Below are 18258 nucleotides of genomic sequence, written 5' to 3' on the forward strand. Positions count from 1 at the left end.
CAGCTCTTGGGGGCTGGGCAGCTCTCCATGGTGTCCACAGGCTGGGCACCTTTGTGCAGCATATGGGCAAGCCTGCCTTCACAGGGAGGCCCTGGGACGCAAACCCAGGGCTTCCCATATGGTAGATGGGGCCTAACTAACTGAGCCCACAGCTGCTTCTCTCAGTTAATCTATTTTTATTTTTTAAATTTCTCTCCCATTTCCCCCCCCCCGCCCCCGCCCCGAGTTGTGTGCTCTCTGTGTCCATTCGCTGCATCTTCTTCTGTGACCACTTCTATCCTTATCAGTGGGACCGGGAATCTGTGTTTCTTTTTCTTGCGTCATCTTGTGTCAGCTCTCCATGTGTGCAGCGCCATTCTTGGGCAGGCTACACTTGCTTTCGCGCTGGGCGGCTCTCCTTATGGGGTGCACTCCTTGCGCGTGGGGCTCGCCTATGCGGGAACACTCCTGTGTGGCAGGGCACTCCTTGAGCGCATCAGTGCTGCGCATGGGCCAGCTCCACACGGGTCAAGGAGGCCTAGGGTTTGAACTGTGGACCTCCCATGTGGTAGGTGGACGCCCTATCCATTGGACCAAGTCCACTTCCCCCTTCAATTAATTTTTTAACGTTTTCCTTACTCAAAAAGAAAAAATCCCATACCCCCTATTATTGACCCTTAGCCTTGATATAGTATCTTCTTTGACTTTATGCAAGAAATATTACAATATTGCTTTTAACTCTAGTCTAAAAACTACAGTAATATATTTTTCCTGTGCATCACCATGTTTTTACCGCCTTGTAATAGTGACATACATTTGTTCCAGTTCATAAAAGAACATTCTTATTTTTGTACTATTAACCATAATCTTCATCCACCCCTGGATTCACTGTGTTATTCAGTCTCTAGACAATTCTCTAACTTTCATTCAATTGACATTTATGTCCCTAACCTTCACCTTGCAGCCACAGTCCCATTTATAAACCAGCTGTGTTAGTTCTACTCCCCATAATGTGTTACCATCAACTCTATCCATTTCCACACTTTAAAGTCAAGCTAACTAAAAGTTTTACATATATTAAAAATCATTACCCCTCCTCAGCCTTCCTCCTATCTCCTAGTAACCTGTCCTCTAGGTTTTTTTTTTTAAGATTTATTTTTATTTATTTCTTTCCCCTTCCCCCATTGTCTGCTCTCTCTGTCAATTCACTGTATGTTCTTCTGCATCTACTTGTATTGTCAGGTGGCACTGGGGAACTGTGTCTCTTTTTTGTTGCATCATCTTGCTGTGTCAGCTCTCTGTGTGTGCAGCACCACTCCTGGGCAGGCTGCCCTTTTTTTACATGGGGCAGCTCTCCTTGTGGGGTGCACTCATTGTGCATGGGGCACCTCTGTGTGGGGGCACCCTGTGTGGCACAGCACTTCTTGCATGTGGCAGCACTACGCATGGGCCAGCTTACCACAAGGGTCAGGAGGCCCTGGGGATCGAACCTTGGACCCTCCATATGGTAGGCAGATGCTCTATCAGTTGAGCCACATCCGCTTCCCTCATCTAGGTTTTAACTTCACATGTTTGTTCTTCATATTTAGTTCATATTAATGAGACCATTCAATATTTGTCGTTTTGTATTTGGCTTATTTTACTCAGCATAGTGTCCTCAGTGTTCATCCATGTTATATGTGTCCCAATTTCATTTCATTTTACAGCAGCATAGTATTCCATCATATGTATATACCAAATTTTGTTTATCCATTCATTGGTTGATGGACACTTGGGTTGTTTCCATCTTTTGGCAATTGTGAGTTACACTGCTGTGAACATCAGTGTTAAATGTCTGTTTGCGTTACTGTTTTCAGTTCTTCTGGATGTACTCCTAGTAGAGGGATTGTTGGATCATACGGCAGTTCTATATTTAGCTTCCTGAGGGACTGCCAAACTATCTTCCGCAGAGGCTGCACCATTCTACATTCCCATCAATAGTGAAAAAGTGTTTTTATTTCTCACATCTTCTCCAGCCCTTATTGTTTTCTGTTTTTTAATTATGGCTATTCTGTGAGGTGTGGGGTGATATCTCATTGTAGTTTTGATTTGCATTTCCCTAATAGCTAGTGATATCGAACATTTTTTCATGTGCATTTTTGCCATTTGTATTTCCTTTTGGAGGAATGTCTGTTTAAACCTTTTGCCCTTTTAAAAATTGGATTGCTTGCTTGCTTTTTTATTGTTGAGATGTATGATCTCTTAATATAGCATGGAAAACAAACCCTTATCAGATATGTGTTTTCTAAACGTTTTCTTGAATTGAATGGGCTGCCCTTTCACCTTTTTGACAAAGTCCTTTGAATCACAAAAGTGTTTTAAGTTTGAAGCTGTCCTGTTTATCCATGTTTTTTTCATGGCTTGTGCTTTTGGTGTAAGGCTTAAGAAACCACCACCTACTACCAAGTCTTCAGATACATTTTATTCTAGGAGCTTTATGGTTGTAGATCTTATATTTAGGTCTTTGATTCGTTTTGAGTTAATTTTTGTATAAGGTGTGAGATGGGTTCCTCTTTCTTTTGGCTATGGATTTCTAGTTCTCCCAGCAACATTTGTTGAATAGACTGTCCTGCCCCTAGCTGGGATGTCTTGGCAGCCTTGTCAATAATCAATTGCAACAGCCTTGTCAAAAATCAGTCGATCATCTCTACACATGCCTCTTCTGTCACTTTTACTGAACCTGTCGTTGGCTCTGGGTTTTGTATATGCTCAGGAGACTTGAATCTCTGGACTGTCCATGTGCCACCTGGGCCCTGGGGTTGCAACACCTACTCAGCAGAGTTGTAATACCTACTCTCCAGTTCATTGGACTTACCCAGGTCAGCTGATGGGAGGTGAGAATGGTCAACCACCACACCAGCGAACTGAGAGTGCCTACACCTACAAGCAGAGAATCACATCTGTCAGCCATGTGGGATCTGAGCCCCTTCTTGATTTTAGAGGTGGAATGGACATCGCCATCCGAGGGTCCACAGGATGGAGGAATATAATATGGATTGGATTGGACTTGCTGGTATTCTACTATACAAATATTATAACTCTAGCAATGGGAGAAATTATATCATTAATGTGGAGATGGCGGCCACGGGAGTAGCTGAGGGCAGGGAGAGGGAAGACTAGGTGTGATATGGGGTATTTTCAGAACTTGGAATTGTCCTGAACGATTTTGCAGGGACAGATGCAGGACATTGTATATCCTGCCATAACCCACTGGATGTGGACTGGGGGAGAGTATGAACTACAGTGTAAACTAGGTCCATGCAGTGTGGCAGTGCTCCAGGGTGTATTCACCAAATGCAGTGAATGTGCCTAACTGATGAAAGGGGATGTTGATATGGGAAGAGCCGGGTGGGGGGTGGGTTGGGAGTAGGGTATGTGGGAACCTCTTTTTTTTTTTTTAATCTTCCCCCATGGCTTTTTGCTTGCTGTCTGCTCTTTGTGTCCATCCGCTGCGTGCTCTTCTGTGTTTTTTCTTGTCTCCCTTTTTTGTTGTTGTTGTTACATCACCTTGCTGAGTCAGCTGTCTGTGATGCTTGTGGGCCGGGTGGTGCTCTGCAGTGTCTGCAGGCCGGGTGGTGCTCTGTGGTGTTTGTGGGCGAGCTTGCCTACACAAGGAGGCCCTGGAATACAAACCTAGAACCTCCCATATGGTAGACAGGAGCCCAAGTGATTGAGCCACAGCCGCTTCCCCCTCTTATGTTTTTTAATGTAACATTTTGTGTCATCTATTTATTAAAAAAAAAGACAATAATAATAAATAAACTTAAAAAAATCAGTTGATCATAGATGTGAGGATCTGTTTTGAATGATCAGTTTGGTTCCATGTGTTTATCTTTATGCTGGTACCATGTTCCTTTTACCACTGTAGCTAGGTATTATAATTTAAAGTCCAGAAGTGAGTGACCTCCAACTTTGCTCCTACTTTTTAAGATGTTTCTTGCTATTCGGGGCCCTTTACACTTCCAAGTAAAATTTTCCCCCCTTCCCCCTCCCCTCCTCTTTGGTGCTCTGTGTCCATTCGCTGTGTGTTCTTCTGTTTCCACTTGCATTCTTGTCCTTGGCACTGGAAATCTGTATCTCTTTTTTTGTTGTGTCATCTTGCTGCGTCAGCTCTTCGTGTGTGTGGCGCCACTCCTGGACAGGCTGCACTCTTCATGCACGGTAGCTTTCCTTGTGGTGTGCATTCCTTGTGCATGGGGCTCCCCTATGTGGGGACACCCTGCATGGCACCGTACCCCTTGCGTGCATCAGCACTGCACAGGGGCCAGCTCACCACACGGGTCAGGAGGCCCTGGGTTTGAATCCTGGACCTCCCATATGATAGGCGGATGCTCTATCCATTGAGCCAAATCCGCTTCCCCCAAGTAAATTTGATAATTATGTTTTTCATTTCTTTAAAAAAGGCTGGTGGGGGAAACGTACTTTGGGCCAGTGGTTAGGGCGTCCGTCTACCACATGGGAGGTCCGCGGTTCAAACCCCGGGCCTCCTTGACCCGTGTGGAGCTGGCCCATGCGCAGTGCTGATGCGTGCAAGGAGTGCCCTGCCACACAGGGGTGTCCCCCGCGTAGGGGAGCCCCATGCGCAAGAAGTGCACCCATAAGGAGAGCCGCCCAGCGCGAAAGAAAGTGCAGCCTGCCCGGGAATGGCGCCGCCCACACTTCCCGTGCCGCTGAAGACAACAGAAGCGGACAAAGAAACAAGATGCAGCAAAAAGACACAGAAAACAGACAACCGGGGGAGGGGAGGGGAATGAAATAAATAAAAATAAATCTTTAAAAAAAAAAAAAAGGCTGGTGGAATTTTTATTGGGATTGCATTGAATCTGTATATCAATTTGGGTAGAATTGACATCTTAATGATATTTAGTCTTCCAATCCATGAGCACATAATGCTCTTCCATTTATTTAGGTCTTTTTAAATTTCGTTTAGCAATGCATTGTAGTTTTTGAATACAAGTGCTTTATGTCCTTGGTTAAATTTATTCCGAAATATTTGATTCTTTTAGTTGCTATCGTAAATGGATTTTTTCCCCTCACTTTCTCCCCAGACTGCGCATTACTAGTTATTTGATTCTTTTAGTTGCTATCGTAAATGGATTTTTTCCCCTCACTTTCTCCCCAGACTGCACATTACTAGTGTATAGAAGCACTACTGCTTTTTGCATATTATTTTTGTATTCTGCCACTCTGCTGAAATTTTTAACTCTAGCAGCTTTGTTGTAGATTTTTCAGGACTTTGTAAGATCCTATCATCTGCGAATAGCAAAACTTTTACTTCTTTCCAATTTGGATGCATTTTATTTCTTTTTCTTGTCTATTTGCTCTAGCACCATATTGAACAACAGTTGTGACAGTGGGCATTCTTATCTTGTTCCCTGTCTCAATGAGAAAGCTTCAGTCTTTCACCATTGAGTACAATGTTAGCTGTAGGTTTTTCATATATGCCCTTTATCATGTTGAGAAAGTATCCTTCAATTCCTATCTTTTGTAGTATTTTTACCAAAAAAGGATGCTGTATTTTGTCAAATGCCTTTTCTGTGTCAATCATGATGATCATGTGATTTTTCTTCTTTGACTTATTAATGTGATGTATTAAGCTGATTGATTTTCTTGTATTGAAACACCCTTGCATGCCTGGTGTAAAACCCACTTGATTATGATGAATAGTTCTTTTTTTAAAAAAATAATACTTAAAAAATTTTTTTAAGGTACTGGGACTGGGGATTGAACCCAGGACCTTGTATGAGGGAGGATGCCTCTCAACTACTGAGCCAAATGGCTCCCCTGAGTTAGCTCCCTTGTCTGTTTGCTTTTGGTTTGCTCGTTGTTTTTGCTTCTTGTCTGCTTGTTTACTCGTTGTTTTTGCTCATTACCTGCTTGTTGTTTGTTTTCTTTAGGAGGCACTGACAACTGAAACCGGTACTTCCCATGTGAGAGGCAGGCACTCAACTGCTTGAGTCACATCTGCTCCCGAATAATTCTTTAAGTGTTGCTAGACTTGATTAGTGAGTATTTTGTTAAGGGTTTTTGCAGCTATATTTCTTAGGGAAATGGGCCTGTAATTTTCTTTATTTGTAATATCTTTATCTGGCTTTGGTAGTAAGGCGATATTGGTTTCATAGAATGACTTTCTTTTTTTTTATTTTTTCAAAAGATTTATTTATTTTTTTCTCTCCCCTTTCCCCCCGCCCCAGTTGTCTGTTCACTGTGTCTATTTTCTGCGTTGCTTCTTTGTCCGCTTCTGTTGTTGTCAGCGGCACGGGAATCTGTATTTCTTTTTGTTGCGTTGCTGTAGTCATCAACTTTTTGTACATTTGTTCGTAGTATGCTCTTATGATCTCTTTGTTTCAGTTGGGTCAGTAGTATTGTCCCCATTTTCGTTTCTGATTTTATTTCCAACTTATCTCCTTTTTTGTTAGTATAGCTAAGGGTTTGTAGATTTTGTTAATCTTCTCAAAGAACCAACTTTTAGTTTTTTAAATTCTTTCTATTGTTTTTTTCACTCAATTTCATTTATTCATTCCTCCGATCTTTGTTATTTCATTCCTTCTGCTTGTTTTGGAAATAGTTTGCTGTTCTTTTTTGGTATCTTCAGCTGTGTAGTTAGGTCATTCATTTAATTTAATTTAATTTAATTTATTTTTGGTTTTTACATTTTTATTTTATTTTATTTTTTTAAACATTTAATTTTATTTTAAAAAAGATTTATTTATTTATTTATTTCTCTCCCTCCCTGCCCCCGGCCCCAGTTGTCTGTTCTCTGTGTCTATTTGCTGCGTCTTCTTTGTCTGCTTCTGTTGTTGTCAGCGGCACAGGAATCTGTGTTTCTTTTTGGTTGCGTCATCTTGTTGTGTCAGCTCTCTGTGTGTGCGGCACCATTCCTGGGCAGGCTGCACTTTCTTTTGCGCTGGGCGGCTCTCCTTACGGGGCATACTCCTTGCACGTGGGGCTCCCCTACGTGGGGGACACCCCTGCATGGCACGGAACTCCTTGTGCGTATCAGCACTGCGCATGGGCCAGCTCCACACGGGTCAAGGAGGCCCAGGGTTTGAACCGTGGACCTCCATGTAGTAGACGGATGCCCTAACTACTGGGCCATGTCTACTTCCCCATTTTTATTTTTATTTTTTTCTTTTGTAAATTATATTTTTGGAAGATATATACATCATATAAAAATGTTACATTAGAAAATGTAAGAGGTTCCTGTATACTCCCCATTCTCCCAGCCCACTCCTCCCCCATCATTGCCGCACACTCATTGCACTCGGTGAACACATTTTGGGGCACTGCTGCACTACATAGATAATAGTTTACCCTGTAGTTCACACTCTTCCCCAGTACATTCAGTGGGCTATGGCAATTTATATAAAGTCCAGCATATGACCCTGCCACATCATTTAGGACAACTCAAAATCCCAAAAATGCCCCTGCATCACATCTCTTCTTCCCTCTCCCTGCCCTCAGCAACTACTGTGGTCACTTTCTCGACCTCGATGCTAAAATGTCTTCTACTATTCATCACAATAGTTTTATAGTAGAATATCAGTAAGTCCACTCTAGTCCATATTTTATTCCTCCATTCTTGGACCCTGGGATGGTTATGTCCTCTCCACCTCTAGATCAAGAGGGCCTTAGATTCCACATGGATGATGGATGCAATTCCTCTGCCTGCAGTTGTAGGCGCTCTTGATTCCCTGGTGTGGTTGTTGCAGGTCATTAATTTTAACTCTTTCTTCTTTTTTAATGTAAGCATTGATGACTATAAATTTCCCTCTCAGCACTGCCTTCTCTGCATCTTATAGGTTCTGAATATGTTGTTTTGCCTTTCTATTTGCTTTGAAATAGTTATTGATTTCTCTTGCAATCTCTTATTTGATTCACTGATTATTTGAGTGCATTGTTTTATCTCCATATATTTGTGAATTTCCCTTTTTTCTGCCTATTGATTTACAGCTTTATTCCATTATGATCAGAAAGAGAGCTTTGCATTTTTTGATCTTTTTAAATTTATTGACATCTGCTTTGTGACCCAACATATGGTCTATCCTGGAGAAAGATCCATGAGCACTTGAAAAGAATGTCTCTCCTACTGTTTTGGGGTATAATGTTCTGTCTATGTCTGTTAAGTTTAGTTCATGTATCATATTATTCATGCTTTCTGTTTCTTATTGATCCTCTGCCCAAATGTTGTACCTAGTGCTCAGAGTGATATATTGAAATCTCCAACTATTATTGTAGAAACATCTATCATCTATCTGTCCCTTCAATTTTGCCAGTGTTTGCCTCATGTCATTTCGGGTATCCTGGTTAGGTGCATATACATTTATGATTGTTTTTTTCCTTCCTGGTAAATTGCCCTTTTATTAATATATAATGTCTTTGTCTGTAATAACAACTTTGCTTTTAAAGTTTATTTTATCTGATATAAGTAAGTATAGCTAATCCAGTTGGTTGGTTTTTTTTTCCTTCTGGTTGTATATGTGGGAAATATCTTTTTCCCAGTCTTTCACTTTAAGTCTATTTGTATTCTTGGGTATAAGGTGGTTCTCTTTCAGTAGTAGATATATGGTTCATATTTTCTTATCCATTCTGCCGGACTGTGTCTTTTGATTGGGGAGTTTAATCTATTAACATTCACTGTTATTACTGTAAACACATTTCTTCACCAATTTTGACTTTTGGTTTTTATCTGTCATGTCTTATTTTCACAACCTTTTAACCCTGTTATTTAGTTTTACTGATATGATCTTCATATCTAGACTCTCTTCCAAGCCTCTCTCTCCTGACTTTTCAGGCTATAGCACTCCCTTTAGTATTTCCTTTAAGGCTTGTCTCTTGGTTACAGATTCTCACAGTTTCTGCTTATCTGTGAATATTGTAAATTTACCCTCGTATTTGAAAGACAGTCTTGCTGTATATAAGATTCTTGCCTGAGAGTGTTTCTTTTTCAGCATCTTGAATATATCACACCACTGCCTTCTGGCCTCCATGGTTTCTGATGAAAAATCAGCATTTAATCTTATTGGACATTCCTTGTATGTGATGACTCACTCTTCTCTTGCTGCTCTAAAGATTCTCTCTTTATCTTTGGCATTTTTTATTCTGATTAGTTTCTCCAAATAGGTATATTTGGATTTATTTGGATAGGATTCCGTTGTGCTTCTTTGAATGATATGTATGTCTTACAATTGTGTTGGGAAATTTTCCACTATTATTTTCTTGAATATTTCTTCTACCTCTTTTCCCTTTTACTGGGACACTCATGCCACGTGTGTTTGTACTTGTATTGCTGTCATTTGGTTCCCTGAGAACTTACTCAGTTTTTCCATTCTTTATCTGTTGTTTTGTATGTTTGCTTTCAGAGTCCCTGCCTTCAAGTGTTCTTCTAATTCTTCAAATCTGCTATTTGCCTCCAGTATATTTTAAATTTCATTTTTGTGACTTTCATTCCTGTAAGATCTGTTTTTTTATATATGCTTTCAAATTCTTGTTTGTGATTACCCATTGTCTTCTTAATAGCTTTAAGATTTTTAGCCATATCATTGAATTTATTGAGGAGATTTATTTGAATATCTGTGATTAATTGTCTCAACTCCTTTATGTCATCTGGAGGCTTAATTTATTCTAACAGTCCAGACTTAATTTAGTCTAACAGTCCAGTGGCTGCAGTTGCCAGAGAGGCTGAGGAAACACTGTGCTCCCCCTACCCTGTCCTATTGGGGCTGTGGGTGTAACTACAGGTTTGCTCAACAATCTAGTCTGTGTGGGTAGCAAGCAACTTCTGTTGCTTGGAGTGGCTGGGGAAATATTGCCCCCCCATCCTCTTGGGGGTGTGGATGGAGCCACTGGTGACCAAAAATCCAGTCTGTGCAGGCTGAAAGTGCCTACAGCTGCCCAGAGAGACTGAATGAATACTGCCCCACCCCCCTCCTATCCTATCAGGGATGTGAATGGAGCCACCCAAGTCCAAGTCTAATCTGTGCATGCTGAAAGGAACTTCAGTTGCCTGGGGAGGCTGAGGAAACATCACCCTCTTTCCTTTCTTATTGGGGGTGGGAATGTATCCACATGGGTACCCAACAATCTAATCTGTCAGGGCTGAAAGTGACTACAGTTGCCCAGAGAGACTGGTGCAGGTCCCTCTAGCTTCCTCCCTGCCAGAGTCAGGGATGGAGCCCACGGTAAGGCAGCAATCCAACCTGGGTGATTTTCAATCAGTCCCACTTCTCTTCATGCTGGGGGCAGAGTTAAAATGGAGGCTAGTGGTATCTTTCTGACTTGAACAGGTTCAAACTTTTTCTGTTCTTATGATTGAACTTTAATCAGCTGAATTTTCTAATCAGGAGCTGAAGTCTGTGCCTGACCATCTCTTCCTTCTCCATTTGTGGAAATGGAGCTTCCAGCTCCAGCCAGGGAATATCTCCGGAGGCATCTTAGTCACCATCAGGGGATGGCCACTAGCCTCTGTGGTGTGGAGTGCTCTACTCATGAATCTTCACCGCATATGGGATTCTCCTCCTTCCATTCTTCCAAGGATGTTGCAGGATGCTCTTATAGTCTCCCAGGTCCCCAAAAGAGGTGATTTAGACAGCTCTGGCTGATTGCTAACTGCACTGTTGGACAAGCTGACTCTTGGAGCTCCTTACTCTGCCACCATCTTACCCCTTATAATAAGGAAATTTCCCTTTTGTTTGCATCACCATCTGAGGAACACTGCTGGAATCTTAGTTTGAATTTAGAAAATATTAATATATCACCTGTACATTGGTATGGGAATGGTTAGCTTGTTTTATTTATTTACTTATTTATTTATTTATTTCTCTCCCCTTCTTCCCCCACCCGTCCCAGTTGTCTGTTCTCTCTGTCTATTTGCTGTGTCGTCTTTGTCCGCTTCTGTTGTCAGTGGCATGGGAATCTGTGTTTCTTTTTGTTGCGTCATCTTGTTGTGTCAGCTCTCCGTGTGTGTGGCGCCATTCTCGGGCAGGCTGCACTTTCTTTTGTGCTGGGTGGCTCTCCTTACGGGGTGCACTTCTTGTGCGTGGGGCTCCTCTAGGGGGGGACACCCCTGCGTGGCATGGCACTCCTTGTGCGCATCAGCACTGCACGTGGGCCAGCTCCACACGGGTCAAGGAGGCCTGGGGTTTGAACCGCCCACCTCCCATGTGGTAGACGGATGCCTTAACCACTGGGCCAACTCCGCTTCCCCTTGGTTCTTGTTTTAACTCTTTTTCTTCCTTTCCGGAATCAATAGTAAAATTTTTTCTAATTTAGCTGAATAATATTTCACATTGGAGAAGGGCTGATGAGTTTTCATTTAGTTATTATTCTAATTCAATAATATAAATATAAATTGTTGATTACTGAAACTAAACCTGTTTGTCCAGAGTCAGCATAAGTGTTTTCAGTTGATTTGCCATTAGGTATTGTTAAAATAATGATAAAAAGTCTTTTAATATTTTATAAATTAGAATATATAGGGAAGCAGCTATGGCTCAATCAGATGAGCTCCTGTCTACCATATGGGAGGCCCTCGGTTTGCATCCTGGGTCTCCTTGTGAAGGCAGGCTCACCCGCACACTGCGGAGTGCCGCCTGGCCTGCAGATGCCGTGGAGAGCCGATTCAGCAAGGTGTCGCAACAAAAAAGAAGGGAGACAAGCGAGAACACAGAAGAGCCTGCAGCAAATGGACACAGAGAGCAGACAGCAAGCAAGCCACAAGGGGGGAGGGGAAATAAAATTAATAAATACAGACACACAAGAACATACAGTGAATGGACACAGAGAGCAGACAGCATGCAAAAAGCCACGGGGCAGGTGATTAAAAAAAAAAAAGAGGTGGTGGACTTGGCCCAGTGGTTAGGCTGTCCGTCTACCACATGGGAGGTCCACGGTTCAAACCCCGGCATCCTTGACCCGTGTGGAGCTGGCCCACGCGCAGTGCTGATACAGGTCAAGGAGGTCCGGGGTTTGAACTGCGGACCTCCCATGTGGTAGACGGATGCCCTAACCACTGGGCCAAGTCCGCCGCTGATTTGCAAGTATTTTGTTGAGAATTTTTGCATCTATGTTCCTTAGAAAAATTTGGTCTGTAATTTTCTTTTCTTGTGGTATCTTTATCTGCCTTTGGTATTAGGGTGATGCTGGCTTCATAAAATGTGTTGGGTAATTTTCCCTCCTCTTCAATTTTTTGGAAGAGTTTAAACAGGATTGGTGTTAGTACTTTTTGAAATGCTTTGTAAAATTCACCTGTGAAGCCATCTTTGCTGGGAGATATTTGATGAAGAATTCAATCTCCTTAAATGTGACTGGTTTGTTAAGTTCTTGTATTTCTTGTAGTGTTAGTGTAGGTTGGTTATGCATTTCTAGGAACTTGTCCATTTCATCTAGGTTGTCTAGTTTGTTGGCATACAGCTTCTCATAATATCCTCTTTTGATTCTTTTTATTTCTATCGGGTCAGTTGTAACTTTCCCCCTTTCATTTCTGATTGTATTTATTTGCATCTTCTCTCTTTTTTTTTTTTTTGTTATTCTACCTAGGGGAAGTTAATTTTATTGATCTTCTCAAAGAACCAGATTTTGGCTTTGTTGATTTTCTGTATTTTTTTGGTTCTCAATTTGATTTATTTCTGCTCTAATCTTAATTATTTCTTTCCTTCTCCTTTCTTTGGGATTGGTTTGCTGTTCTTTTTCTAGTTTCTCCAGTTGTTCAGTTAAATCTTTGAGTTTATCTCTTTCTTTTTTTTTAATATAGGTGTTTAAGGCTATAAATTTCCCTCTCAAGACTGTCTTTGCTGTTCCCCATAAGTTTTGATATGTATCTTCTTGTTTTCATTTGTCTTGATATATTTATTGATTTCACTTGCATTTTCTTCTTTGACTCACGGATTATTTGGGAGTGTGTTCAGCCTCTACATATTTGTGAATTTACTTTTTTTCTTGTCTATTAGTGATTTCCTTTTTCATTCCATTATGATCTGAGAAGGTTCTTAGTATAATTTCATCTTTTTATATTTATGGAGAGCTGCATTGTGCCCTAACATGTGTTCTGTCCTGGAGAAGGATCCATGGCACTTGAGAAAAATGTATAATCTGCTGGGTTTGGATACAGTGTTCTGTATATGTCTGTTAGGTCCAACTCATTTATCATATTGTTCAAGTTCTCTGTTTCCTTGTAGATCTTCTATCTAGTTGTTCTATCTAATGATGTGAGGGGGTGTTGAAGTCTTGAATGTTTATTGTAGAGATGTGTTTTCTCCCTTCAGTTTTCCCAGAGTTTGTCTCATGTATTTTGGGGCACCCTGGTTAGGTGCATAGATATTTACAAGTGTTATAGCTTCCTGGTGGATTGTCTCTTTTAATAATATATAATGGCCTTCTGTGTCTCTTATTACTGTTTTGCATTTAAATCTGTTTTGTCTGATATTAGTATAGCCACTCCTGCTCTTTTTTTTTGGTTACTATTTATGTGGAGTATCTTTTTCTAACCTTTCACTTTCAGCTAGTTTGTATCCCTGGGTCTATGGTGAGTTTTTTGTAAGCAGTGTATGGTTGGGTCATGTTTTTTTATCCATTCCGTCTGCGTGTATCTTTTGATTGGGGAGTTTAATCCATTCACATTCAACAGTATTGTTGTAAACACACTATTTACTTTGATCATTTTATTCTTTGGTTTTTGTATGTCATATTTTTGTCTGTGTTTTTATTCATTTGGTTATCCTTTCTGCTATTCTTTCTCCAGTACTCTCCTTGAAGCCTGTCTCTCCTGTCTTTTTCTTTTGGGTTCTAAGGCTTCCTTTACTATTTCCTGCAAAGATGGATACTTCTTTCGTAAACTCCCTTAGTTTTTGTTCATTTGTGAATATTTTATACTCTCCTTATTTGAAGGATAATTTTGCTGGATAAATAATTCTTGGGTGGCAGTTTTTCTCTTTCAGTATCATACCACTGTCTTCTCTCCTCTATGGTTTCTGAAGAGAAATTTGCATTGAGTCTTACCGGATATCCCTATTACATGATGGTTTACTTCTCCCTTCTTGCTCTCAGAACTTTCTCTTTATCTTTGACATTGAACATTCTGAGTAGTACGTGTCTTGGAGTAGGTCTATTTGGATTTATTCTGACTGGGGTATGGTGTGCTTCTTGGACATTTAAGTACATAACTTTTCTGAGAGTTGGGAAATTTTCAGCTATTCTTTCCTCAAATACTCTTTCTGCCCCTTTTCCTTTCTCTCCTCCTTCTGGAATTTTCATGACATGTGTGTTAGTACAGTTCATGTTGTCATTCAACTCTCTGCTCAATTTTTTTCATTCTTTTCTCTCTCTGTTCTCATCTGTCTTCAATTTTAGCTGTTCTGTCTTTGGTACCACTTATTCTTTCTTCTGTCACTTTGAGTCTGCTGTTGTATGTCTGAAATATGTTTTTGATCTCACCCATTGTGTCTTTCATTCCTATGAGCTCTGTTACTTTTTTGTTCAGGATTTCCAATTCTTCTTTGTGCTTGCTCAATATCTTCTTGATGTTATTTATCTCTTTGACCATATTGTCTTTCAACTCATTAATCTGACTGGAAATTTGTGCACACCTCTCTGTTTAGTTCTCTCAAATTCTGCATCTCTTCTGGGACTTCGATATATTCCTCTTCTTGGTCCATGTCTTCTATTTCCTCTGTTCTCTTTTGTTCTATTTAATTTTTTCACTGTTTATCATCATTGACTTATTCTCTTAAAAGGTAGTGATTTGGGAAAACATTTCAGAAGTCTCAGTGCAGTGTATTTTTTTATGGTTTGTACTTTTTTGCTGATGTCTAGGCATCTGATTAGGATGTAGTTTACTCAGATGCTCAATTTCTTTCTCTTTTGTAGGGATTTAGTGTGTTACCACTGCTCTTTGATTCTTGGCTCGACGTAGATTGTTAGGATTGTCCTGCTGGTTATTCAAAACTGTGCATTGGACCCAGTAATTACTTGTAGAGTCACTTCCTAGGTGCTTTGGGAAGGAAGGTATAGAGGCTAGAAAAATCCTCTCCTACTTATTTTTAATTTTTGTGTGTACACTTCTTTGGTCTGCCAGCACATGGTGCTCTTTGACTGCTCTCAGTTCATTGCCTGGTAGGACTATATTTATTGCAACACAGACTAAATCAGTGTGGTAGAGCTTCCTGTCTGGTGGCTATGAGCCTTGTAACTAAAGCTTTCTCTGAGACAGTTCTCCAGCTTTCTCTGGCAACCCGCCTCCCTTTTCTCAGGTTGGAAATATTTCCACTCCCCGCTGAGTCCTCAACAATCGGTCCCTGTTAGTAGAGAGGCTAGATTGGGATGGTCCTATATCTTTAGCTCCTTACCTACTCCAAGGCAAACAATGGCGCAGCTCCACCTGGCCTGAAAGGGCTCCTGGGACACAGCAGACAAAATCTGTGAATCAAAAGCTGAATCAGCCTTAGGCTGTGTCCCTCTCTCTCCTCTTTCCTGGGGTGTCCTCAACAATTAGTCCCAGCTAGAAGAGAAGAATGTTGGGAGGGTTGGATTTCTCCACTTCTTCCCCTGCTCCCAGAGCAAACCAATGTGTGGTCCCACCTGGCCTGGAAGGGTTTGGGGGACACAGCCTACCATATTTGTGGGTCAGAAGTTGAGTCTTCCTTAGGCTGTGTCCATCTCTCTCCCCTTTCCTGGGATAGTAGGTCCCTGGAGCCCCCTTTGTCTGTAGTCGCAGGCCCAGAGACTGGAGAATTTAAAGTGTCTTTTCTGTGGGAGATGTTGCTGGCAGCAGCTGCTGCTGGTTTCAACTCACATTTCTGTGGTCGCAATTTTCCTCCTTTTTCTCTCTCTCCTGGGCAGTGTGCAGCATTTGCCTGGTGTCCTAAATCCTAGAGGATCTATTTCTAGGTTATTTGAGCCTATCATCTAGTGATTTTTCTGGAGGAGAAGAGAGTCTTGTGTCGTTCTAGCCTGCCATCTTCCCAGAAGTCTCAAAATATATTTTCATTGATGTACTTTGATAATTATCTTCATATAACTTCAAAGTTATCTATCAGAAATATGATTAGGCGAAGACTTTTGCTAATTTCAAAAATAGGTATGGGATAAAAGAAAGATGACTGTACTAGTTGTTATAATTCACATTTTTCTGTACTTGGAATATTGGAATGTTTTGGTTGTAAACTATAGTATATATGGATGATCACTTTTCTCCAATAAAAATATAACTATGTATTAGGTGTCAGTAATGAGCATGTAACTTAAATAATGTAATATATGGCCAGTTCCATTAGATTTGCCAGAAATGAGATCATTAGTTTCTATAGAAGACGTTAGAGAGGTTACAGATAGATACTTATTATGAAGAGTATGAACACTGTGAAAAGAGACGACCACCAAATCTCCTGATTTAGACATGCATGGATGGACAGACACCTAAAACTAGATAAAGGAAGTATTAGGTTAAAAGGATAATTAGGAGGTTAAATGGGAAGATTTTCATATCAAGATAGGAGTGGAATACAGAATGTATTGAGATAAAATAAATTTCACACTAATTTATTAAAGAAATCTGAACCTTTTTGTGTTCTTTCTCTCTCTTGAAGGATGAATAGGTCTTTTATTAACATGTGTTATGGTGACTTTGTCTTTTTTTTAACAGAGAAGTTTTGGCTTTATAAAATCATCATGTGCCAAATACAGGATACTCATATGCCACCTTATTACTAACACCTTGCATTAGTGTGGTACATTTGTTAGACTTGATGAAAGCACTTTTTTTCCTGTCATTACCACCATCCTTTTCCAAACCTTTACAATCAACTAAATGGAAATTCTGTACAAATTAATATCAGCTTCCTATTCTCTACCCCAATCTATCTCTTAGTAATCTATATTCTAGATTCTATCTCCATGAGGTTGCTGATTGTAATTATTTCATATCAGAGAGAGCATGCAATATTTGTCCTTTCATCTTGCTTATTTCACTGAACATAAGGTCCTGAAGGTTTTATCCATGTCATCAACTGTATCAAAACTTCATTCCTTTTTACAGCTGAATAATAGCCCCTCATTTGTATATATCATATTTTGTTTATCCATTCATCAGTTGATGGACACTTAGGTTGCCTCCATCTTTTGGCAATTGTAAATACTGCTGCTAAGAATAATGGTGTGCAAATGTGTTTTGAGTCCCTGCTTTCACTTTTTCCAGGTATATACCTAGTAGTGGGATTGCTTAGCTTTCTGAGGAACTGCCAATGTCTTCCACAGTGGCTGTACCTTTTTTATTTTTAATATTATTTTTCTGCGACTGTACCTTTTTATAATCCCACCAGCAAAGAAGAGTATTCCTATTTATCTGAATCCTTTCCAACACTTTTAATTTTTTTTTTTTAATCATAGCCATATAGTGGGTGTGAAATGATATCTCATTTTGTTTTGGTTTGCATTTTCCTAATAGCTAATGATGTTAATTGTTTTCTTCCTGTGCTTTTTAGCCATTTGAATATCCTCTTTGGAGAGTTTTCTGTTTTCATCTTTTGCCCATTTTCAAATTGGGCTTTTTATTGTTGTAGTATTTCTTTATGTGTTTTGGATATTAAACCCTTATTGGATATGTAAGTTCTTTTGAGTAGGTTGTCTTTTCATTTTTGTGACAAAGTCCTCTGATGCCCAAAAGCTTTTAATTTTGAGGAGCTCCCATCTATTTATTTATTTTTAAAGATTTATTTTTATTTCTGCCCCCTTCCCCTTTCCCCCCCTCCCCGCCATTGTCAGCTCTCTTGTGTCCATTCATTTTGTGTTCTTTTGTGTCCATTTGCATTCTTGGTGGCACTGGGAATCTGTGTCTCTTTTTGTTATGTCATCTTGTTGCATCAGCTCTCCATGTGTACGGCACCACTCCTGGGTGAGCTGTGCTTTTTTTTTGCATGGGGTGGCTCTCCTTGCAGGGTGCATTCCTTGTGCGTGCGGCTCCCCTACGTGGGGGACACTCCTGCATGGCACGGCACTCCTTGAGTGCTGCAGCACTGCACGTGGGCCAGCTCACCACATGGGCCGGGAGGCCCTGGGTTTGAACCCTGGACCTCCCATATGGTAGGCGGACGCTCTATCAGTTGAGCCACATCCACTTCCCTATCAATTTAATTTTTCTTTCATTGCTTGTGATTTGGGTGTAACATCTAAGAAACCATTACTTAACACAACCATTGCCTTTTTTTTTTTTAAAGATTTATTTATTTCTTCCCACCCCCTCATTGTTTA

The 18258-nt window shown here is 40.5% G+C and overlaps 1 protein-coding gene across 5 annotated transcripts in view; it reads left to right on the forward strand.

The window, feature by feature from the left end:
• Positions 1-18258, forward strand: part of MGA (MAX dimerization protein MGA) — a 208246-nt gene that overhangs the window by 29549 nt on the left and 160439 nt on the right. Inside the window, exon 2 of one of the 5 annotated variants that reach the window (XM_058293961.2) lies at positions 5916-6023. The exons of the other annotated variants lie outside the window; for them this stretch is intronic. The gene's annotated coding sequence lies outside the window, so the exon portion shown is untranslated. The remainder of the gene's footprint in view (positions 1-5915; positions 6024-18258) is intronic. 5 annotated transcript variants of the gene reach the window in all.

Source organism: Dasypus novemcinctus, chromosome 3 (assembly GCF_030445035.2).
Source record: "Dasypus novemcinctus isolate mDasNov1 chromosome 3, mDasNov1.1.hap2, whole genome shotgun sequence".
Lineage (NCBI taxonomy): Eukaryota > Metazoa > Chordata > Mammalia > Cingulata > Dasypodidae > Dasypus > Dasypus novemcinctus.